The sequence below is a fragment of the Pinus tabuliformis genome, chromosome 1_2 (assembly GCF_031772625.1).
Source record: "Pinus tabuliformis cultivar Carrire ecotype Pingquan chromosome 1_2, CPIR1, whole genome shotgun sequence".
Taxonomy (NCBI): Eukaryota; Viridiplantae; Streptophyta; class Pinopsida; order Pinales; family Pinaceae; genus Pinus; species Pinus tabuliformis.
In genome coordinates this window covers 1,158,894,791-1,158,920,696 of record NC_142298.1, presented here as the reverse complement: position 1 = coordinate 1,158,920,696, position 25,906 = coordinate 1,158,894,791, and positions in this window count along the sequence as shown.

Sequence of the window (25,906 nt, the reverse complement as noted above, 5' to 3'; positions counted from 1 at the left end):
CAAAAATGGACAGCTGAAGACTTTTGGTTATGGGCCTTTAGTTGTGAGTTTTGCCATAGAGAGGGTTCCGATGCTGATCCCACAGCAGCTCACTGTTGAGGTTAGGCCTCCCCGAGAGCCTAAGTTTATGCGATGGGTTGCGGTGATGGCCCGTCATCCTGACGAGGGCACGGAGGTTGTCCGATTTAGACCGGAGTATTTTCACTGGTTGGAGAACCAGGTCTTCTCGATACAGGATTTTCCGTATGCCGGAGTTGATTTTCGTGGAGATCCAGACATGATTCTTCCACCGGGAGAACAGTGGGACGACACAGGTACTTCATTTTTCATAAGTTTTTTAAATTATCTATTTTTTTTTTTTTTTTTTATATCGTCTCAAAACTAACAGTGACAAATTTCAAAATGCAGATGTAGGCCCACAGCGTCCGGCCAATCTCCAGCCTTTCGAGAGGAGAGTACCAGTTGCACCGGCACCGGCCCCACAGGACGGGGCTGCAGAGACCTTAGCTGAGTTGGAACAAGACCTAGAGCGTCTTACGACAGACATACCAGAGACGACTATAGATGATATTCCTATCAGACTTCAGCGCTATGTGGTCGCAGTCCCAGGACCTTTTAGAAGGTTCTTGTGTAGGGTAGCCCGTGCAGTGGTGTCGTATAGAGAGCACCACCAGTGATTGGATGGTCACTTTTGTAGACACATGTGACATTTTGGTTTTTTGTACTTATCATTTTTGCCGATCATAAGGTGTTTTTCAACCTATGATCGAAGATGATGTATTTTTGACACACTCCTATCTATATATATCATTATTACCGGCTTATCTTGTTAAACATGTGTGATGAAATGTTTTTAAATTTACATGTATGATTATCGCAAATGTTTTTCTAACATTCGAGAAGCAATTGCATCTGCTAATGTATTTAAAGACCTTGGAATATGCTGATATTCAATGTAATCAAATTCACGTTCCAAGAGGCGCACTCTCAAAAATAACCTTAATAACACTGGATTTCTAATGGAATAAACTCTATTAAGCTGTAATACAACGAGTTCAGAATCTAACCTCACTATCAAACTCCGAATCCCAAATGAAATAGATTCAGACAATAATTCAATCACTGCACTGTATTCTGCAATGTTGTTTGTTGTTTGACCGAGGCTCACCCCATGCATAGAAACTAACTCGTCAGAGGGCGAATAGATAACCCAAGCTGCAGAAGAGATATTCCGTGTACTACGACAAGCACCATCAGCGAATCCAATGTACATTTGGAGAGGCGTCGACATCTGCAATATCAAGAATAAAACCAAGATAAGCCAGAATAACGACAAAAAACACACTCTCTAAGCTAAGCACACTGTCTATACTAACAAACACACCAGCTAGAAAGAAAAAACTAACCTAACTAAATCTCCATACCCATCATTTAAGCATAATACCTCTTTAGGTAAAGTCCATTTCTGGGTTTACCCAAAGAGTCCCCGTCAAAATCTACCAGCTCATAGGTCCCTTTTTCTAGCTTTCGCTTGACAATGTAGGGCCCATGCCACATAGGAACGAATTTTCCAGCACCTGATTTATCGTTAGCTTGATCATATAATAGCACTAGGTCTCCTTCCAAAAAATTTCGAGGGGTCACGCTGCGATCATACTGAGTTTTCATCCGTTTTGCGTGAGTCTCGATTGCCAATGCAGCGTCACGTCGAGTCTCATCTAATTGAGCTAAGTATAATAGACGCTTCTCCTCTTCGGAAACAGCTGGAAGTAATTTGACAGCCATTTGAAGTGACGCAATTTCGCATTCAATGGGCAGCACTGCTTCCAAACCATAAACTAGTTGGAAAGGAGTGAACCCTGTTGATGTTTTCACTGAGGTTCGGTACGCCCAAAGCGTGGAAAATAACATGTTGTGCCAATTCGACCGATGAATACTAATGATTCGTCGGATCATGATAACTAAAACTTTGTTGATGGACTCAACCAGGCCATTGGCTTGTGGATAATAAGGAGTTGAGCTATCGTGATGCAAACCAAGCTAGCCTGTAAGTTCTGTCATCATAACGTTTCAAAAATGGCGCCCATGGTCAATGATTATCGCTTGTGGGACACCAAAACTAGCAATAATGTGATTGAATACGAAAATTGCAGTTGTCTTGCCGTCTGCCTCGAATGTAGGCATCGCCTCGGCCCACTTAGTAAAATAATCAACCCCAATGATGATATACGCATGCCCCCCGGCCGAGTGAGGGTTACATGTAATAAAATCGATACCCCATTTGGCAAAAGGACCAACGGCAATTCTAGTGAAAAACAAGACAAGTAAACACTACCTTTCTCTAAATATGCATTTAGAATACAAGTAATCAGGTGATAATAACATACCTTTAGTCCAACGCTTTGTAGTAGTCCAGCCTCGCCGATCCGGATGAGCTCCTCCTTCTCTTCGAAACCTGCATTCACTAACAAGCCAAAAGATTACATAGTACCTGATAAACTTATAAAATAACACATATTCATCATACAGACCAAGGAGTATATGAAACAAATCATGAATAACAATCTGTTGAGAAAAATGAGTTTATTTGTATTAAGTGGAAACAAAAGAAACCATTACAACCTGAGCCTTGGTGTTGTGCAGGTCCCTCCTAGGGTCCAACAAGAGTTTTCCTTTACTTTGATCAGCTCACCCACTTCCAAATAAGGCTAGGAAAGGATGGTAATCTCTCCTCTCAAGCTTTATCTTGCGATCAAACAATTGACAGTTGTGGCATTTCCGGACCGAAATAATACAGTCTTTAAACAAGGACGGCCAGAAGTAGCCAGCGCGCAATATCTTTTGGGCTGTGGCATACCCAGACATATGACCGCCACACGCTCCAGAGTGACAGTCATTCAAAACCCTTTCAGCTTCCTCGTGAGTTAAGCAACGTCGAAAAACTAAGTCCGCCCCACGGCGATAAAGAGTATCTCCAATAATTTTGTACTGTTGGGACTGGAATCAAATTTTCCGATGTTCCGACTTTGAAACTTCGGGTCGAAAGGATTGGGTCTGGAGATAGACAATTATATCTCCATACCACGGATCTAAAGTGCTGATGAGAAACAAAGATTCGTCTGCAATGGGTTCCTCTGCCATAGTTTCTGTGTCAGCACGCGGGAAGTCACACATCAACTCTGCAAAAACTAAAGATTTCTTAGACTTAGATTTTTCAAATTCCAAGTCGAACTCCTGCAGGATAACGATCCATTTAGAGTACTTTCCCCCTAACAATTGTTTAGTCAAAATGTAGATCATAGGGTTGCAATCCGAAATGACTGTAGTTTTACGGAGAAGAATGTAGTGACGAAAACGTTGGACAACTTGAACGGCTGCCAAGGCCAATTTCTCCACATGTGAATATTTGAGCTCAGTGAGATTTAACGTCCGACTAAGGTAATAGATCACATGTTCCGTTTCGAATTCGTCTTCCTGGACTACAACCATTCCAATGGTGGAGTGAGCGGCGGCGAGGTACAAAAAGTAATCCCGGTTGTAGTTGGGAGGATGCAGCAACGGTGCATGGGTCAACGCGTGCTTGAGTGCATCAAAAGATTTCTGAGCTATCTCATCCCAAGAGAATTGAGCACTTTGTTTCAACAACTGGGTAAAACCCTTGGTAATCTCGGCGTAGTTAGGAATGAATCGGCGTAAAAAGTTTGCTTTCCCTTGCAAACTTTGGAGTTGGCGAAGACTCGAAGGAGGAGGCAATTTGATGATAGCCTCTACCTTCGAGGGATCGACGCAGATGCCGGCTTTTGAAACTACAAATCCCAGCAATCGTCCCACTTCTATACAGAAGAAACGTTTGTGTGGGTTCAACCGTATACGATAATGCCGACACCTCATAAAAATTTCTCGTAAATGGACAAGGTGATCAGCTCGATGTAAGGAGTGAGCGGGCAAATCATCGAGATACGGTTGCACAATGTGTTTGATGTCATGAAATGCATAAGACATCGCCCTTTGAAAAGTGGCTCCGACATTCTTAAGCCCAAAAGGTAATTTTCAATAAGCAAATGTCCCCCATGGACAAATGAAAGCCGTTTTTGTTTGATCGGCAGGTAGAATATTGATTTGGTTGTAACCGGAAAAACCGCCCATAAAGGAAAATATTTCAGTGCCGGCATAATCATCAATTATTTGATCGATATAGGGTGTTGGATAGTTTTCCTTGGGACAAGCACGATTGATATCCCTATAGTCGATACATATTCTTATTGTTCCTTGTTTTTTGTTAACCGGAACAATATTCGATACCCAATCCGTTAACGGGATCGGATAAATGAAACCTGCTTTCAACAACTTCTCAACTTCTGCTTTAATCGCAGCCACTTTTCATGGGTGAATCTGACGCAAACGTTGCCGGATGGGTTTAGCGTCCGAGTAAGTTTTGATCTCATGGACAACAATTGCGGGATCAATTCCTGGCATTTCCTCATAGGACCAGGCAAACACGTCGCGGAATTCTTGAAATAGGGCCTTGTATGTCTGAATTTCATCATCTGAACACGAGGCACCTATATGAATGTGCTCAAAAATTCTGGGCTTGACTGAAATGTCAATGGGAGTAGTGCGAGAAATGTTTCCCAAATTCAGCTCTGAATCAGGATGTTTCATTGGACTCTGAGCTTCTTTGACATATTCAGCTGTAAAGATTGATGAGAAATCATTTTCAAAATGATCATCCTCAGGTAAAAACGAAGATCTATGATGGAGATCTTCCCATGGTAAATCGTCTACGCACAGGACTTCACAAAGTTGTTCGTCAGATGACACAACTTCGGGAAACGTTATTAACTTCGAGGTTGACGCGAAAAGGGATTCCTCACGGACCACATTCATTTGGTCGATTTGGGTTGAACTCGGGTCGGTAAAAGACTGCACGGCTTCATAGGCAATTTCATATGGACTCAAAGGCATTGCGTCACCAAATGAGTCTATCTCAGATTCAGAAGGAACAATCCAAGGATCGTCATAAATAATGGTGTATGAAGTAATCATATGAATAGATGCAAATGAAGACACGGCGTTGATTGGAGGAAAAGGAAAATTTCCCAGTAAACCGACATCTTTAACTAATCCTACGCCAACATCCTTGTAAGGGATAGTCGTTTTACCGACATGCTGGATACTCTCTGAAGAGGCTGGGTCGGATGAAAAGTAAGCCAGCTGGTCTATGGTTACGATCTTGCCATTGTGTGGAAACTTTATTACTCTGAAGACCGATGAAACGACCGCTGTCATAACGTAAGACCAACTTCGACCCAAGAGAAGGTTGTAGTCTAGAGGGGCATCAACCACTTCCACATCTATACTAATGGTTTTTCCTTCAACCCCTATAGGCAAATCCTATAGACTGCCAAACGGATGGAACCCACGGCCATCAAAGGCCTTAAGAATTGTCGGGGATTGATTTAGTGAAGGAGAACCAAGCGATCTCCAGCACTATATCGACATAATACACGTGGAAGCTCCCTCATCAATTACAGTCCGATGAATAGGCCTGTTTTTGACTATCACTGGGATCTGGAAAGCCATCTGATGAGGCAAACGTGGTGTACTATTTTCTAGATCAAAGATTATTAGGTTCGGGTCCTGAACATCAACAGCTCCTATAGCCGACAAAAGTAATTTCCGTTGTGCTGGGCATGATTGCAACTCTTCTAACGCCGACATTGCTGAGGGTGAAACAGCTAAATCCTCAACAATGTTGTAATTCTGGGCTGCTCTCGCATGTGGATTGAAAGCAGACCTTCAAAGTACACCCTTGGCGGGCGGTTTAATTAATAAGTCAGGGTTAGGTTTCTCGATCTGTAGTGGATCGGAACCGGGAGCTGAGGTTGAGGGATTTGAATGAGAAGATTCTGCTTCTTTCGATCCATCAACAGGACTTTTACTACCATAATCTTGCGATCGAGTCGCAATCCTTACATGAGACATCATCAATATGGGTTCTTCACTGGCACTCGAGGAAGAACCTATCATCTTACTCTCCTGCTTTGGAAATGGATCTTTCAAAACAGCAGGAGTTGGGGAACCCTTGACGATTTTCACAACCTCGGCCCGATGAGGGCAATCTCTTGTAAAATGATCCTCTTCACAAATAAGACAAGGATATCGAGGTTTGCGCTTTTCGTCATTGGTTTCCGACTTTTCTGTTTTCTCCTTTGGAGTCTTGTCTGCTTTATTCTTCTTCTTACCTTTCTTCTTCCACTGTTTTTTGATTTAGCCGTAGATGACTCTACAGCGTGAATATCAGCGGAAAATTCAGCAGAAGATTCTCCTGTCGGGGAGTCTGGTAAGGTTATAATGGGCGAAAAATTCTTTGAAGACTTCTTCTTGCTTTTAGTATTTACCGTACCAATCATGCCATCAGCAACATGAGATCCCGAAGGAGCAGCATCGATTTGATTTGACTTTGGAAGATCTGGGATCTTTTCATGTAACGTACCTGACTGAGTGTAAACTAAGTCAAGGTACTGCGCTTGAGCAATCACTTGCTCCTCAGTAACTACTCCGGCCTTAGCTACATCTTCAGTAATCTTCGGTAATAATGATTTAACAAACCATTCAGCTAAGGTTTGGTCCGGGATAAAAACTTGCACTAATTGCCTTCGACGTCTCCATTCATGTATATGATCAGAAATATAAGTGGACGTCGACTGTTTTAATGAAGTTAGTAACTCCGTGCCATTATCATATCTGACTGGCAACTGAAAATGAGTTAGGAACGAGGTAGCTAACTGACTAAAATTGTAAAAAGAGGCCTGTGGTAACTCAATGTACCACTTGGCCGCGAGACCAATGAGCGTACGCTGGAAAAGACGTAAGCGGATCGAATCATCCGAGATGGAACTTGAAGCACACCAGAGGTGGTAAGTCATCACATGATTTGACAGATCCTCTCCAGACTTACCTTCGAACTTGGGTATGTCACTGGGCAACTTATTTGGCATTGGCGACCAAAACGGAAGATAATTTATTGGATCGTTCGTTAAGCGCGACAAGTCTGGTAAATCCAAAGTTGCGATAAACGGTAATTGTCGATTAGGATCCCTAAAACTCTAGGTCACAAGACCAGTCCCAGGAGGAGGATATCCAGGATAACTTGGAATAGTGTATCGCATTCGGGATATTGTATCCTCCTGGAAAACTAGGATTAACCGGACCGTACTGGGGTTGCTGAGGTTGTTGATAAGTGTACCCAGGATACGGTTGATACTGGTAAACTGGCTGTTGGACAGCAAGCCCGTATTGGTAGTGTCCCTGGTACGGTTGATAAATGAATTGTGGTTGACTAGTGACAACCGTACTTAAACCAAGCTGTCCTACAGGCATCTGAACCGTAGTTTGAATCGTGGATCCAGACAATGGTAAAGATGTCTGAGGAGTAGTTGCAGAGACAATAGAAACCGGAGCTGTCGATACTCCAGAAGTAAGTGTGGTGGAAGGAACAGATGTTGCGGTAGTTGCAGCAGTCGTTTGAGATGGAGTACTAGGTGCAATGGGCGACTGAGTAACTACCGAAGGTACAGAAGTTTGAACATTAGACTGGACTGGTTGCTGGGGTGAACCAGAAACTAAGGGTTGTCCAGCTTGAGATGACAACTGTACACTTGGCTGCAATACCTGTTGAACTTGCGATGGATCCCACACTATGTTCATTCCGGGGTATTGACCCATGACAGGTTGAGGATATTGAGATCCATAACCGGATTGAGGGTAGGATTGATAATTGAAAGGTACAGTTCTCGTACCTTGAACATAAGATTGACCTTGGGGTGGTTGATAACCTTGATTCGAGTACTGACCTTGAGGTAGATACCCTTGAGGTAAGTACTGATACTGGGGTTGACCTTGAGCTATAAATTGATACTGAGGTTGACCTTGGGGTACATATTGAGGCTGGGGTTGACCTTGAGGAATGTATTGTATTATGGGTACATACTGTCCTTGAGGTTGCCCCCCAGATGCAATTTGTGTACCTTGAGGTTGCCCCCCAGGCGTTAATTGAGGCTGCCCCCCAGGCGGTAACTGGCCACCTTGAGGTTGAGAATCGAGAACTGAACCTGACATCATGTAAATGTCTCCTACACCCAACGGTTTATTACCATTGTTTCCAGCTAATAACCCATGTTCAATGGGTTGAGGAGATGCTCCCGCAAAAGTACCAGAAAGTGACTGATACCCAGAGGGAATAGAAGGACCTCCGTACAAGAAAGATTTAGGAGAATGAGTGAACATGGACGACTGACTAGACATATTTACAGGAGTATATATACCTCCAGGTGGATAAGGAGTACGAGGTGGAGAAAAACTTGACCCTGAGTTTTCTAAATAATTAGTGAACGAAAGATACCAAGTAGTGCTTCTAGGAGGACTGTAAAAGATGGATTCACGCTCCCTTAGATCAATAGTAGGTTGATCTTCAAGGATAGAGACGCCAAATTCTTCTTCTGGAGCAAGTTCTTCAATAGCTATCAAACCAGCAGGAAGATTTTCGGTGATGACTCTTTCTACCCTAGGTGAATCAGGAGCACTAGAAGTTGGAGTAATAGGTTCAGATATTTCAGGTTCTTCGCCTATATCACTAGTAGATGAAAAACTACCAGCAAGCTCGGAAACTGCAACAACTTCGGGATTATAACCTGTTTCTAGACCTTGGTAATCTGGATGGACTACCAACGACGACTCTCCTTCTTCAGGTGAACCTAGTTTACTGCCACTAGGAGTTACAAGGACTTTCAAACCTTCGTAATGACCCAGGACGTCTTCAGGAGGTTCGCCCCGAAGTCTACGGGACTTCCTCAACAAATCGGCCACGGTAACAATCTCAGGAGACTTGCCCCGAAGTCTACGGGACTGTCTCGGTAATTCAGCCACAGTTAAAAACTTTTAACTACTGCACACGCAAACAAAGTAAAATCTCAAAGCAAACCGCCTAAAATCTCTAAAGAACCAAACAAATTCGAATCACACGCCTAAAGAATCTAGGGCATCAAACCATACACAAACAGTAGCCTTCCGGACCGAATACACTAGTTGGAGATGAAACCCAACATCGCCGAATTCAATACAGAAGTGGTGGGTGGAACAGTTACCCCGGCAACCTGCTTAATGAATAGACCGGCACAAGTTCCTCCACTTTAACCGTCTCGAGTGAAGTGAACCCCCCGGAAAATCCAAGTGAGTCTAGCCAACGTCTGCTCCAATATAGTGGGATCTTCCCTCCACCGTCACCTCGGTAGAATCCTAAAGATAATGGTCACTAAGGTTACCAACAACAACAAATATACCTGGGGGAACAGTCTACGACCCGATAGCACGCAAGGGCAGAGTAACAAGCTCAATCCCCTTGCTGGCTCCTTGACAATAATCCAAGGTTTACTGACAAGTGACCCCAGGCTCCTCGACAATAATCCGAGGTTTACCGTTTGTATTACGTGCGTATCTGGCGTCTTTCCCAATGATCCCCTCACTGGTTCGGACACGGTCTCATGCTTCTCCTTTAAGAGGAGCTTTTCAAGAGTACAAATGAAACAGTTGGATTTATCCTACCACAAGATGAGCTACTTGTTTGGTTTTACTGTCTTGGAGAGTTAATTACTCTCCTACTCCAAGACACTAGCCTGATCTATATTGGTGCTTCAGAGCCCTAGTAAATAAAAGTTACTAAGCTGATTTTACTTTAAGCGTTAATTTTATCGCTTTTCTTTAGGAAAAAAGGTAGTGGAGATGAAACTGATGGTGTGTAGACTCGACTGAAATCCACTAAAAAGATGCACTTAGGATGATTTATACTAATTTTCTTTTTCAATGAATTCCCTAGCTAAGAGAGTTGGAGAATGCAAAATCGATATAAAAACAACTTTCTTGGCAATGAAAATCAAAGAAACAAACTCTTTATCTTTTCCAAAGAATACAACACATGACCACTAATTACGTCACAAAAATTCCTTTTCTTTCCAAAGACTCAAATGCTACTAAAGCAAACTTTTCTTCAAAAGAGTTTTTTGTATTTTTCCCTATATTAACAAAGCATGTAAAACTTACTTTAACAGAAATCAAAGTTAAAAAATCTATGGCAATCAAATCAACTCAATTTCACACAAAAGAAAATCCAAGAGAAATGCACCTAAAAGTAAATCTAATGAGGCAAAAGCCTACCAAGTGTGATTCCAGGATGTTTTACTCAGTCAAAATTTAACTAAGGACTAGTTAATGCATAATCAAATACGAGTCAAAAACAAAAATCAAAATCTTTTGTTTTTTTTCTTAAGAATAAAATTCAAAGTTCAATCAACAAACCTTTTCGAGATTTGGCAAAGAGACAACACAAAGGTAGGTTTCTCACAAGGGTGGATTCTATGAAAGGTCCGACTCCTAAGAAGACTGAAAAGACCAAGGAGATCCAAGGTTTTACAACTTCTAAAGCCAAAGTCACTACAGGACCAGTGCAAAAATCAAACCCTAGGGCAAAATCTCTATGAATTTCACTAAAACTCTTGACACTGATGAAACAAGCTTAGGTGAAGATTTATGACAGGTAACCAGTGGATCTGGGCAGAAAAACGAAATTAAAAACAAAATCTAAGAGGCAAAAAAGAAGAAAATTGAAATTTTCTCAATTTTGACAGGGTACGTAGGCAACCTGTTTGCACAGGTGCGTGTACACTCTGTGCACAAAGCTGCAGTGCGTACAAGTATGCACTGTGCTTAACTCAAAGGGTGCGTACTGCTAGCAAAACTAAGAAAAACTAAAATCTAATTTAACCCTAAGATAGCCCACCCAAATACACATTCAAACAGCCAAAAACCAGAAAACAAACGACTTTTCTCAAATCAAAGTTTCACACAAAGGAAAAATCATTCACATCAATGGAGTTCCCCAGTGGAGTCGCCATTTTGTCATGCGGAAAGAGTCAATTTTGTGGACAAAACCGACCTCCCTAGAAGCTAAGGCTTTCTAGTGACATACAAGACAAGTAAACACTACCTTTCTCTAAATATGCATTTAGAATACAAGTAATCAGGTGATAGTAACATACCTTTAGTCCAACGCTTTGTAGTAGTCCAGCCTCGTCGATCCGGATGAGCTCCTCCTTCTCTTCGAAACCTGCATTCACTAACAAGCCAAAAGATTACATAGTACCTGATAAACTTATAAAATAACACATATTCATCATACAGACCAAGGAGTATATGAAACAAATCATGAATAACAATCTGTTGAGAAAAATGAGTTTATTTGTATTAAGTGGAAACAAAAGAAACCATTACAACCTGAGCCTTGGTGTTGTGCAGGTCCCTCCTAAGGTCCAACAAGAGTTTTCCTTTACTTTGATCATCTCACCCACTTCCAAATAAGCCTAGGAAAGGATGGGAATCTCTCCTCTCAAGCTTTATAAGGGAGTCCTAATTCCAATAGCATCTACCCTTAGGAATGTTCAGCTTTCAACCTCCCCTCCCTCTGGCCCAATGCCTGTATTTATAGTGCTCTAGAGGAAGTTAATCAGGTCCACCATCAATGGGATAAGCCCCTCTTTGAATGGGATAGCTCCCCTCTTGATGGGATAAGTTCCTCTTTCATAGGGATACATGAACCATCTGGAGGCGCTCAATACACGTCAAACAAGCTTCTAGAATGCTCTAGAAATGACCACAAGTAACTTTTTTGGAGTGAAACTTGCGCCTTTTGACCTTTACAAGAGTACGCACCCACCCCTTTACAGACAGAGCGTACAAGTACGCAGGTATTGTGAACTTGAGGTGCGTACACGCAGGTAAGGCTAAGAGAAACTGCGTACCCAGAGATATATAGATTTTTAAAGACTTTCTCTCTTTCTTGGAGTTTGACATGAAGAGTAGAGGTATGAGACTTGCCAAGGAGGATAGTATGACAGTTGATGGAGCCATACTAACTGCAAATAGTCATGGTGACAAATTTTAGTGTAACAGCCTCATATTCAGCAGTGTTATTTGTGCATTCAAATTCTAACCTACATGTTAGCATGTTTTTTTCTCCTTCCAGACTGATTAATATACAATCAGCGCCTGCACCATCATTGAATTTAGATCAATCAAAATATAATGTCCAAAACAAATTTTTAACTAATGGTTTATCTAAAAGATTTATACATCTGGAAGAATCTATTTTAGAAATGTTCTCAATCTGGGAAGTAATAGAGTTGTCCCAAAAAGGAGACCTTTGTGCGTTGAAGTTCCCTAAAAACGATTCAACGGAGTAATTTCCAATGATATTATTGTTGAAGGCTACAAACTCATTCTCACCTTCAAATTTAGTCACTGTATGGTGTAAATGCTTTTCTCGGTCAATTCTAATTGGATTTGGCTTTCCATTGTAAGGGAGCCACATGTGAGACCAGTATGATGAAAAATAGTCGTGAAGCTTTTTAGACCAATCTCTGATTAGAATTAAACCATAGAGCTCGAGTATATCAAAAACTAATATGTCAATTAATTGACATACTTTCAAATTAGAGGAGAGTCTAATGGTGACTAAGTTCATTTATCCTAATACCTAGAATTTCATCCTATCAAGTTGTACAATATGAACAACAGACTTTTGGGGTGAAACATTTAATTTAGAATAGACTGTTGTTGGCATTATGTTTGAAGAGGCTCCTGAATCTATCAAGAAATTGTGCAATTTTTTATTGAAGATTTAATAAGTCAAGTGGAAAGGGGGAGTATGTGAATTGGATCTGTCACCTATTAAGATAGCATCAATAGTATCGACCTTATTTGATGAATCATTAGGGGGTTTACCCATTCCTTTAGCAGCTTGGAATATGACAGCAACAGGAAGAGGAGAAGCAATAATTGCCTTCAATTCTTTCAACAATAATTTATGTTGATGTTCAAGCTTATTGAGCTCATGAAGAGAAATATCAACTTTGCTTTTCTCCATGTCCTCCACTATGTTATATTCCATGGTATCTGTAACTACCACGGTTTTGCATGATGATAGAGGATTTGATGAGGGTGGAGTTGTTTGAGGAGTTTTGGGAGAAAACATTGTGTTAAAACAGTAGGGACTTTACTCCCGGTGCTAATACGTATAGCTTCTTGCTCTTCTTCATTATTGGAAATAGGGAGGATGAAATCCCACATTCCATGTACTTCAACACATTCTTCATCAATCATTGCATTTTCTTCTTCTTCTTCTTCTTCTAAGTTGGATTCAGCATTGTATATTGTATTTGGTGGCTAAGGATTGGAAGTCTGATTCCTCTTGAAGGATCTGAAAGGTTTCTTAGAAGAGGATTCAACTACTTGTTTCTTAATCTCTACCATTTCATTTGACATGGTTTTTAGGACTTTTTGTAAACCTTTGAGATCAAAAGGATCTTTAGGGGATTTTTTCTTTGTTTCAACTTTAAATGTAAACTTTTTCATTTTTCTATATTCCTGAGTTGTTTTCTTTTCTAATGCAATGATTCTCTTTTCTATAAACAGGGCTTCCTTCATGTTGTCAATCAAAGTAGCTTTATTAGCTCTATCTACAAAAATTGCTATATTGGAAGGAAGAGAAGAAATATACCACTCAATTTGGACATCAACACTAGGGATTGATGTGGCTGGGATTTTTTTTAGCAGTTTATTAAATCTGGAATTGAGGTCTTTGATCTTTTCTCCTAATTTATCTTTTAAATTAGAAAGATCATTGATAAGAGATGTGATTGTACAACCATCACCAAATTTGGCTAGAAATTGTGCTTCAAACATGTCCCAATTAGTGATAGATCCTAGTGGTAATGAAAAATACCATGAACCTGCTGATCCTTGGAGAGTGTAGGGAAATAATCTTACTACACAATCTTCTTCAGCTACTCCATTAAGATTGATAGCTAGCATATAATTATGGATATGTTCCTTAGTAGGAAATCCATCATCAGGATTGAATTTTGGCAGCCATCTTTCAGGATGCTTAGGCAGATCATGAAGGGGTGCTTCCATTTGGACAACCCCGGGATGGGCTCATGGTCTGGCTGGTTGTTATCCTGCCATTATTGGAGTTTGAGTGGACGAATAAGGAGATTGTGCATTTGATCTGGATGAACTAGCAACAGTTCCTTGAGAAGAAGGGATATTAAGAGGAATGAATGGAGGGAATGAAGGTGTTTGTGGAGGGGAATTTGATAAAACCTAGCTAGTTGATGTCTGTGACTCAAATTTCTTAATTTTCTTTCAAAAATTAGGAAGAGGAAATTCAAATGGAGGAACCCCAAGCTTCTCACTTTGAGAACTAGTTAGAACCCGAGTGGGCTGTAAAACAGAAGTGATACTTCCTTCAGATGCTTCAGATGGGACAAGCTTTTATGCTCAAATAGAGATTTCCTCTAATTTCTTTATTAAAGTATAAACCTCAGGTGATTTAGGATTATAATCTGCAAAAGTTACTTTAGGAATAGTAATAGGAGATTTTGGGAGTGACTGCTCAACTTCTGATATAGAAATAGGAGTTTTGGATGAGGATTTGGAAGTTGGAGGTGATCTTGAGGGTGAGTAACTCTTAGAATGGCTTGTTAATTTAGATTTAATTCGCTTTGCCCTTCATAGTCTTGGCCCTCCTTCTAGCACCAAAATGTTGAAGCCTCGAAAATCGATGCAACAACATGGGGGAAAACCACCCGGTCAGGGACTTGAATACTGTCCCTTTTCCGTTTAGATTAGTGGCTCCGACTTGATATACTGGGACCAGTTTCCTAATCAAAATGTGATAGGATGGATAGGGTGTTTAATTGATAAAACTAAGTGATAGATGGGATGGTTTTGAATTTAAAACACATATGCATATATATAACCTATCTATGTATATTACCCAAGAATTTAAACTTATATTTGTGTGATCTAAAACGATGATCCTTAGTATTTGATAATGAAGATTAAACAGATACTAATAGAAATGAAAAACCTTTGAAGTAATTATTTTGATTAAATAGTTAATCAAAATAATTTATAAAGCATATATCGCATCAAATATCATTTGACCAATTTCTCATCAATGTATTAAAAATAACAGTCCTAGTATGTTCAAAAGTGAATGGATACAACATTGTATGGAAAAAGATACATATGATAAATAGTAATTAGAAATTATTGTTAATTCATTAACAATAAATACACAAAGATAAAATTACCTAATGCATATCAGTCCGCTCATAAAATAAGTAGCTCCAGTCCAGTCTGTCTTATTAAGAGGGTTTGCAAAAGTATAAAAGTGCAAGCTTTTGTAAGCCTTCTCCAACAAAAGTTCAGGACTCCGATCCAAGGATTCTAACAAGATAAACTTTAAATTACAAAAGTGAAAGCTAGTAAAGAGTTTCTTTATAAAATTCTAGACCATATCCTAAAATACATGAAAGGGTTTTTATAATAAAATATAATTACAAAAATAGGAAATGGATGAAGTTTTGAGGAGGTTTAAACAACCCTCCTGGAAATAAGTGACATAATTACATAAAAGATAAATTATGGAAATGACTAATCGTAGCATGCAGTAGTGTCTACTCTTTTATTTGTTGTTTGAGATGATAAATATCCCACATCGGCTTGAGTTCAGGAGGTTATTTCATCCTTGTACGCATTTGGCTGGTATACACTACATCTGAGAGGGAAGGCAACATCTGCATGGCTAAGTCAACAAGATAACATAGCACTAACCACTAACTGTGTGGTTTTACTAGATACCTCCAATACACTTCCCAGTCCAATTTTGTAAGTTGTTTGATCACTTCTTCTTTTGTTGTAGAAGTTTCCTGCCATTTTGCTTCTAAGTCTCTGATATTGGGAAGACCTCCAGGTGGGCATTCTTGTATTAGGTTGGAATTATGTAAATTTTCATTAATGGTCTCAATGATCTTGCTTGGAGCATTGATTTCTCTTGTGACTTCCCTTTCTCCCTATTTCAACTGTATATCCCATTCAGTGAAAAGGATATCTTTGTGAGTCTCTTCTATCTTGGGTAGATTTGTTATCCTTCCTTCTCGTGTATCATGCCGTGTAATGTATCCTAAGATTTTCTCATCAATATCATTGAAAGTGACCTTCATATCAGATACTCGATTCCTCAGTGAATCACTTTCCTTGCACATCGGATTGATGACTGATAGCCTCTAATAAAATGTTGCCTGTTGCATAGATAACAAAGAATTCAATTCAAGTGCTTCTTTGACAAACTCCTCGACTTTAGGATTGTCTTTCAATTGTTCTACATAAAATCGTAGTTGTTGTATTTGAGCATCTTTGGCACTTGTCTCTGCTTGAAACTGGAGCTTTAACTGATCAAAGCTCTGTTGTAGTTGTGCCATTTGTTCCTTCATTTGATGGTCTATATTTTGCTTTTCTTAAGCCAACTGTTGTTCTAACTGCTTTATTCTCTCATCTTTATCCTTTATCAATTGTTTGACCTCTACTGCCTTATCAATAGTAGTAGATGCATAAGCACCTGCAAATTGTGATAGTTTGGTCAAGTTATCCGAAGGATCCATAGGAGTATCCTTCCAAACAACATCCATTGGCTCATTGTTGGGACTTATCACCGAGGTCTGATCTATTTTCCTTTTCTTCCTTTGTCACTTTACTACAACCTGATGTTTTGGACTATAAAAGACATCGAGAGGAGGAATCTCCTCTATTCTGAGAACAATTTCGGTTGAGGGGAAGGACAGGATGATTTCAATTTCTTTTGTGAAAATAGTCTTGTCAGTAACTCTGTCAGTAAGTGAGTTATGTCCAGTATTCTGGGGTGTGTTGAATATGTTTTGTTCTCCTCCCTTGTTGTTCTTTGACTTATTGGTTAAACTATTTCCATGCCTCATCTAGTTTGATTTTTAAGGGGTTCTCCACTGTGTGTTCTTTAGTGGAAATATCTTCATTTCCTTCTTTGTTGAGGCCTTTTCAGTTTCCCTTTCAGTGTCCTTTACATGACTCTTCTTGGGGATTTTCTGCGAACTTTTCTGTGAGTCATGATCTGAGTCGTGCTCTGAGTCATGCTCTAAATTTTGGCCCGACCTCTTTTCTGAAGTCTGTTCAGACTCCTATTCTGATTTTTCTTATGAGTTATGTTGAGAATCATGTTCTAAGGCTTTCTTTGAATCATGCTTTGAGTCGTGCTCTCAGCCCTTTTTTGAACTTTGGCTTGAAATGTTTTCTATTTTAGTATTTGGCTTAGGTATTTTTAGTAGGTCCAAAGGGACCTTCAGTAACCTCTTCTCCCTGTATTGGTGGAAACGTGCCAAATCTGGTGGATTGAGTCTTAAAGTAGCCAGATGTTGGACCTGTGAGAAGATTTCGGCTGACTCAAATAAATAATCAAAATCATCCCTTTCATGGTTGAACTGCCTCATTTTAACTGATACAGTGAAGTTTTGTGCAACTTTACTAGGGTCATATTGCTTGATGAGAACTGTAGTGAGCTTCAAACATAAGATGTGGTCGATTTCAATCGCAGCATGCCTAAAATCGTGCAACGCATAAACACCACATTGGAGGGGAAAAGAAGGCCAAAGGGATTTCTTGGATTCTTTCAAGGTTTTGGCTATCCCATCCCCTACAGTTTGGTAAGAAATTTCCCTGGGAAGAATTTTATCAGGTACATACCAAGGAAGGACATGATGGGGTATTATGCTTTAAGAAACCCTGATATAGGTAAACAACTCTTCACCAAACCACCTAGCTATTGGAAAAGTATCGATCTTGGCATAATCAGATAACCTTGGGTCCTTCTTATAAAAAATCACTTGGTGGATTGGTAACATAACTCCCTAGCAGATTTTGTAGAAATGGGCTTGGTAATTTGACTCCCATAGAATTTTATGATATATATGAATGGGGGTAGGGTCTTGAATAGTCCATTTCCACCCCATAGTTGGAAAATTGGTGGTGAAACAGACTGCATCCATAATATAAGCACTCATGAAAAATGGTGGGACTATCCTGGAGGTGATAAATCTCTTTTCCCTATATTCCCAAATTTGCATAGCTAGGTTGTTAGATAAAATGGTACCCCAATCCATTACAAAGGAGTTCATAGCCACATATATTAAGGGAACCCACTCAACAGAAAACTTGGTGGTATCAGCATGCCCAAATAGTCTACACATCATAGCTACGACACAAGAGTAGGGAGCAGTGAGAGATGTTATAGGATATATACCCGTTTTCTCTTTTTTGAACTTGCTGGAACTAGAGTTCCATTGTCGAATTGGTTCTAATGGATCCTCATTCTCCTTCATGAAATGCTAAAGGAAAGCTTTATCATATACCTACCGTGAGTCTGGTATATGGTACATTTTTTCTCATATCCTCTGTCGTGAAGGAACCAATAGATTATTTTCTTGAAGTCAGGAATGCATGGTCTACAATGTTGATGTTGTCTACAATCCATTTTACCATGTTAGTGTATGGTCAAATCTTTGGTTTGGCAGCAATTTGGTGTAAGAAGGAACTTGTATCTTCAAAATAAGAAGCTTCAGAAGAAGTGGTAACATATGTTGTTGCTTTGGTTTCAATTATTCTTGGACCCTCATTTTCCAGCAGATTGTATATAGATTCTGATCTGAAAATCACCCTGGAGTGACCTCAGTTAATTAACTATTGAATGAAGGTATTACAGACTCATGTGCTGGTGTGTGTCCATGTTATTTTAGGCAACGGATCGATTAGATTGCAAAATACACAAACACTGGAAATAGAAAACAACAGAGAAACACAGTAAGAAAATACAAGAACACAACAATTAATAAGGAGTTCACCCTATCCTCTAGGGCTACGTCTCCGGTCCAGCTTTCAATGGTGGCCTTCTTTTATTGTGTCTTTAAAGAAAAGAATTACAATGAGGAGCTCAAACAGAGTCTCCTGAAATAGAATTGTTTGGCAGGGTGGTCCTTGGATTCCCCAAGCCACTAGAGTGCACAGAATCTTTTCCTTACCAACTCTTGACCTCTCTAGTCTTCAATGCGAGGAGCCCAATGTGGTGCTCAGTTCCCCGATAGATCCTCTCAGGGATGGCTTGATGTTGCCTTATGTGCAGGTCAGCTCAGCTCTCTGTCTTTCTGCTTTTTACTCTTTGCTTCACTGTCTCTTCGTTCTATGTCTTCGTATTCTTCTTTCTATTCTATCTTCCTCTCCATGTGTTCTCTGTTCTCTGTTCATGGTTTTAGAGCCAATCGATCTCATGACTGCTCGATTCCCCTTCCACCTCCGTTGATTCTCCTGATGCTGTTCACTTGGAATTCCCTGTCTCTGCGTCATCACCAACAACTCACAAGGTGTGGCCACTTGTCCTCCTACGAACTACGCCAGCTTTTCCTCGTCGGTTTGGTTCTTTGATTATGTCGGGAAATGACTCGTTCGCCACCTCAACAGTCAACTCAGAACTCAAATCCTTATTCATCGTGGCTTAATCCCCTATTAAATCCAGTTCTTCCATCGGGCGCGATCTTAGCCGTTAGATTTGGAGCCCCCAGATCTGACGTCATTTGCTCATTTCGCGCGGTTGACTTGTTCGATCGTTGGCGCGCAACGAGTGGTAGTTTTCTCTCTCCTCCACTTGCCACATGTCAGGCGCTAAGTGGAATCGCTCGTTTTTCTCCAATTCTGCTTACCGCTAAAGGGTTCCCCTAATAAATACCACCAGTTTTGGGGCGTGGGTCCTGCCTTTAACCTTTAGCATTTTCCCCATGGTTTTCCTGGCTTCCATGCGACTGAGCGCTTCAGGGCTTTCCTTCTTGAGGGGTTTTGCCCAGATTTTTTCGATCCGGGCTTCCCAGGTGCTAGTTTGGCCTCCTATGCAGTCTCCATGGGCCTTGGTCAGCGCGCTTTGACCAAGGTCCTCGTCGTTCCCGCTGGCTGCCAACTGCCACTATTTAGAGGTCTTCCTGATCACTCTGTGCTCTTGAATTCGAAGTTTTGTCCTGATTTGATACAATCATGGTGCTTTAATTATTCTTCATGGATCCAATTCGGATCACGGCCTTCCCACTGAAAAAGCTTTTGGACCACCAAAAGTTGGTTTTCAAGCATTGACTAAGTGAGGGTACAATTGTCTCACTTGTCCAATCTCGATCCACTTTGCACTGCTTGGCTTTGAACCTTTGAGCCCAATTCTGAGGTACTCAACATCTCCTCTGCGTGTTGTCCTCACCTTCCTGTCCAAAACTGTGTCTTCCTATAATTCATTAAGATATTCAGGTAGCAGGTCATCAATAGAATGAAATTATCTCTGCTCTTCGGGATCCTTAATCAGTGAAGGTTCAAACAATCTCAAGCAATTTGCATTTACGACTGGGTAGATGTGCATGTAAGATGGTAGATCAAGGTGAAAATGATTTTCCCCAATCTTCTCAAGTATCTTGAAAGGTCCATACCTGATAGGCTTTATCTTTTTACCTTCACCTTACATCCTGTCCTTGCTGATGTACAACCAGACTTGGTCACCAACTTGAAAACTATGCTCCATCCGATGCTTGTCATGCCTTGCCTTGTATTTGGCTTGGCTCTTTTCCACCTGTTCCTCTATTGCCTAGTGGATCTCCTGGATTTGTTCAATGAACCTAGTTGCCCTATCCACATCACTGTGTCCCTCAACTATGGTATCATTACCAAAGACAAAATCCAAAGGAGACCTTGGTGTGAAACCAAAACAGGTCTCAAAAGGAGATGTCTGTGTAGAAGAATGTTTTGCTCTATTGTAAGCATGCTGCACATAACACAAATGTTCATCCCAAAGGTCAGGATGTTTGCTGCAATATCCTTTGAGTAACCGGATCACTGTCCTGTTAACTACTTCTGTTTGGCCATCAGTTTGTGGATGAAAAACTGTGCTTTTCTTCAGTTTGGTGTCCATCAGTTCCCACAGACTTGACGAAAACATCCCCACAAATCAGGTGTCTCGATCAAATACAATGGAAGTGGGTAATCCAAAATGAACCCATACATGTTCAAAGAATAATTTTGCAGTTTGTTCAGCTGTAATCTGCTTGTTACAAGGTATCAAAATACACATTTTGTTGAACCTATCCACAACAACATATAGATAATCATGACCTTTCCTAGATCTAGGCTGTCATCCAACAAAATCCATGGAAACACTTTCTCAAGGGTGAGAAGGAACTGGTAGTGGAGTGTACAAGCCTAGTTTTCTATTGCTAGGCTTGCTTCTAGCACACATAGTACATCCTCTCACATATCTAGAAACTGTCTCATTCATTTTTGGCCAATAACAAAATCTTTGCAGCTGTGCAACTATTTTACTTACCCCAGAATGACCTGATATCAGAGAAGTGTGTGCTTCTCTAATTATCTTTACTCTCTTAGTTTTTGGAATGCATAACTTCCCACAATGGTATAAGAGTCGGTCCTTTACATGATAATTCAATTCTTCTACTCTTCTGCCTTGACTTAAAGTTGCATATACATCTTTAAAGTCTATTTCTAGAGCATATTGTTCAATGTAACTTTCATGTAACACAGAATTATGCTTAAGTATAGTAGATGCACTTATAATGGGTCTTGATAACATGTCTGCAACTTTATTATGTATGCCCTTTTTATATCTAATGACTAGATGAAACTGTTGTAGAAAACCCATCCATCTGTAGTGTCTTGATTGCTGCAACTTAGTTTGGGAGTGTAGATATTAAAATGGTTGATGATCAATATGTATTACTATCTTTTTGCCAATTAAGTAATGTTTCCACTTTTTCACACTCTGAACTAATGCATACAATTCTTTATCATATGTAGGATAGTTAAGTACTACAGGATTAAATGTCTCAGAATGATAACATATGGGTTTACCATGCTGTGTCAACACTGCTCCCATGGCATAGTCACTGGCATCTTTTTGGATCTCAAATGGTCTTTGAAGATCAGGCAGTGCTAGTACAGGTGCTGTACTAATCTTTTCTTTCAAGGCCTTGAAGGCTTTCTGATGTTTGCCTCCCCACTGAAACACCTTGTTCAATCCTGTCAAAGCATGTAAGGGAGATGCAATTGAGGAAAATTTAGAAATGAACTTCCTCCAATACTATGCTGCCCCTAAGAAGCTTCTTACTTCTGTAGCAGACTTGGGTTTAGGCCAGTTCACAATGACTGCCACTTTAGAGGGATCTATCTTCAATTCACCACACCCTACTATATGACCCAAATAATTCATAAATGTTTTTCCAAATTCACATTTTGATAGTTTAACATGAAGTTTTTCTCTTTTCAAAACATATAATGTTTGCTTAACATGCTTTAAGTGTTCTTCCCATGTTTTGCTAAAAATCAGAATGTCATCCAGATACACAATAACAAAATCATCAAGAAAAGGTCTGAGTACATCATTCATTAATCTCATGAAAGTAGCAGGAGCATTAGTTAAGCCAAAAGGCATAACCAGCCATTCATACAATCCCTGCTTTGTTTTGAAAGCAGTCTTCCATGCATCTTGTTCTGCAACTCTAACCTGATGGTATCCACTGTGCAAGTCTAGCTTGGAAAAATAAACAGCTTCTTTCAATTGATCCAAAAGATCATCTATGTGAGGAAGGGGATAACGATTTTTGATTGTTATCTTATTTTGTGCTCGGTAATCAATGCACATTCTCCACGAGCCATCTTTCTTTCTCAACAAAATGATTGGTGACCCACATGGTGATGTGATAGGTCTGATGAACCCTTTCTCGAGCAACTCCTGCACCTGCTTCTTGATTTCAGCATTCTCTAAAGTAGAAAACTTGTACATTCCAATGTTAGGCAATGGAGCATCTTGCTGCAAAATAATATCATGTACTATTTCCTTTTTGGGTGACAGACCTTTAGGTTCTTGAAACAAGATATCATACTTTGAAACAACATTTTCTAAATCAGCTCGTTGTTTAGCATTATAGCCCTCAAATACATTGGTTTTATCAAGTTTCTTTTCCTTTACAACCATCAGTAAGAATTGTTTACATGAATTTATCATTCATTTCATCTGCCCTGAGTTTATGAGAGTATAATTATTTTTGAGCTTATGAGCTCTTATAAAGTATTCGATTCCATTTTTAACAAGTAGATACTTGTTCTCAGCTCTATAGAAAATAGCTTTTTTGTCATATAAGTAAGGACTTCCTAAAAAAATTCCACATATATCCAAAGGAATTATGTCTAACTCAACCTCATCTACAAATGTTGACCCAAAAGAAAACTTGAGTTTGCACTGTATAGTCACTTGTAGTTGTGCTTTATCATTCAACCATCCTAAGGGGTATGGTTTCTTATGAGGTGTAGTTACTAATCCCAACTTCTTTACAATTGCTTTAGAAATTAAATTTACTTGTGAGCCACTATCAAACAAAGTATCAATCTTTTGATGTTTGGAAATAACTCGAATATGGAAAAGCTCATGTCTTTTTCTCTCATTTTCTTCATCAATAATAGATTGAGTAGAATTACTAGTAGATGCTTCAGAATTTTTACCTTTTATACCTATGGTTGCAATAGTTTTTTCATCTCCTGAGTCTGACCCCAAATCTTTCTGAATAGCTGCAACAATCTTCTTCTTCTTGTGCTCAAACTTCTTAGGTCTCAGCTCTGGATGCAGAATCCAACAGTGCTCATCATCATGCCCATCCTTTTTACAGTGAGTGCATGAAGCCTTGCTTTTCTATGTAGTGTTAGCCTTCCTTGCTTTCCACTTCTGCTTTCTTTTCTCCTCGCTCTTGCTTGCAGTGGGTTTGGATGGTCCCCCAACTTCTAGATTTCCATTCTTTCCTTTAGCTTCTAGATGAGTAGCTTATACAAATACCTCATCTATACTAGTGGGATTAAACATGAGGATGATATGCCTCATGTAGCTGTGTAGACCACCAATGTACTTCAACAGAGTCTCTGGTGAGTCTAATGAGATTCCTAGAATCAATGCTCTCTTTCTAAATTCTTGAGTATACCCTTGCACACTTTGCCCTTTCAACTGTCGAAGAGTTTGCTAAATCATCATGGCTTGTTGCATGTAGGCCAATGGATAGAACTGCTTTTTGATTTCAGAAACAAATTCACTCCAGACAGAGATGGTCTTACCATGTCTCTTCAGGTCAGCTTGGGTCCTACCTTCCCACCAAACCAAGGCAGTGCCTCATAGGCGTAGGCTTGCCAGCTAAATCTTGCTCTTGTCTGAATCAATACTCTACACTATGTAATAAACATCAATTTGTCTAATCCACTTGTCCAACTTTTCTGCATTCAACTCTCCATCATATATAGGCAAATAAAATTTAACATCTAGCTTAATCAAAGATTCTTTCTTGTTATGTACAGGGCTATAAAGAGGTGTGAGAAAGCTTTCTTCTTTCCCTTTTCCTTTGGAGTGGTCATGGAAATGTGACTCATCTTCTCCTTTGTCTTGTGTAGAGCCTGATGAATCTTCATCCTTGTGTTTTCTAAAGTCCCTATACATTTCTTCTACCATGGACTTTATGGCTAGGAAACTATCTATGAATTGAGGGTCTGACCCTACATAGCCTTCTTCTAACATTGTCTTCCGAGAATAGAATCTCCCAATTTCACGATTAGTTTAGACCAACTCTCCTTCTCCTAATTTGAGCTTTGATCTAGTTAGCATTCAATAGCTAAACCAACACAAGATTGTATAACCTTAACAACCTAAAGCTCTGATACCACTTGATCTAAAAATCACCCTAGAGTGACCTCAGTTAATTAATTATTGAATGAAGGTATTACAGACTCATGTGCTGGTGTGTGTCTATGTTATTTTAGGCAGCGGATCGATTAGATTGAAAAATACATAGACACTGGAAATAGAAAATAGCAGAGAAACACAGTAAGCAAATACAATAACACAACAATTAATAAGGAGTTCACCCTATCCTCCAGGGCTACGTCTCCAGTCTAGGTTTCAATGGTGGCCTTCTTTTATTGTGTCTTTAAAGCAGAGAATTACAATGAGGAGCTCAAACAGAGTCTCCTGAAACATAATTTCTTGGCAAGGTGGTCTTGGATTCCCCAAGCCACTAGAGTGCACAGACTCTTTTCCTTACCATCTCTTGACCTCCCTGGTCTTCAATGGGGGTAGCCCAATGTGGTGCTCAGTTCCCTGACAGATCCTCTCAGGGATGGTTCGATGCTGCCTTATGTTGCAGGTCAGCTCTGCTCTCTATCTTTCTGCTTTCTGCTCTTTGCTTCACTGTCTCTTCGTTCTTTGTCTTCATCTTCTTCTTTCTGTCCTCTCTTCCTCTTCGTGTGTTCTCTGTTCTTTGTTCATGGTTTTAGAGCCAATTGATCTCATGACTGCTCGATTCCCCTTTTGCCTTAGTCGATTCGCCTGCTGCTGTTCACTTGGAATTCCCTGTCTCTGCGTCATCACTAACGGCTCACAGGGTGTGGCCACTTGTCCTCCTACAAACTGCGCCAGCTTTTCCTCGTCGATTCGGTTCTTTGGTTACGTCGGGAAATGACTCGTTCGCCACCTCAGTGGTCAAATCGGACCCACATCCTTATTCATTGTGGCTTAATCCCCTGTTAAATCTGGTTCTTTCATCAGTCGTGATCTCAGCCATTAGATCTGGAGCCCCCAAATCTAACGCCATTTGCTCATTTCGCGCGGTTGACTTGCTCGACTATTAGAGCACGATGAGTGGCGGTTTTCTCTCTCCTCTGCTTACCACACGTCGGGCGCTGAGTGGAATCGCTCGTTTTTCTCCAATTCCGCTTACCGCTTAAGGGTGCCCCCGATAAATACCACTGGTTTTGGAGCGCGGGTCCCACCTTTAGCCTTTAGCATTTCCCCATGGTTTTCCCGGCTTGCATGCGACCGAGCACTTTGGGGCTTTCCTTCTCGAGGGGTTTTACT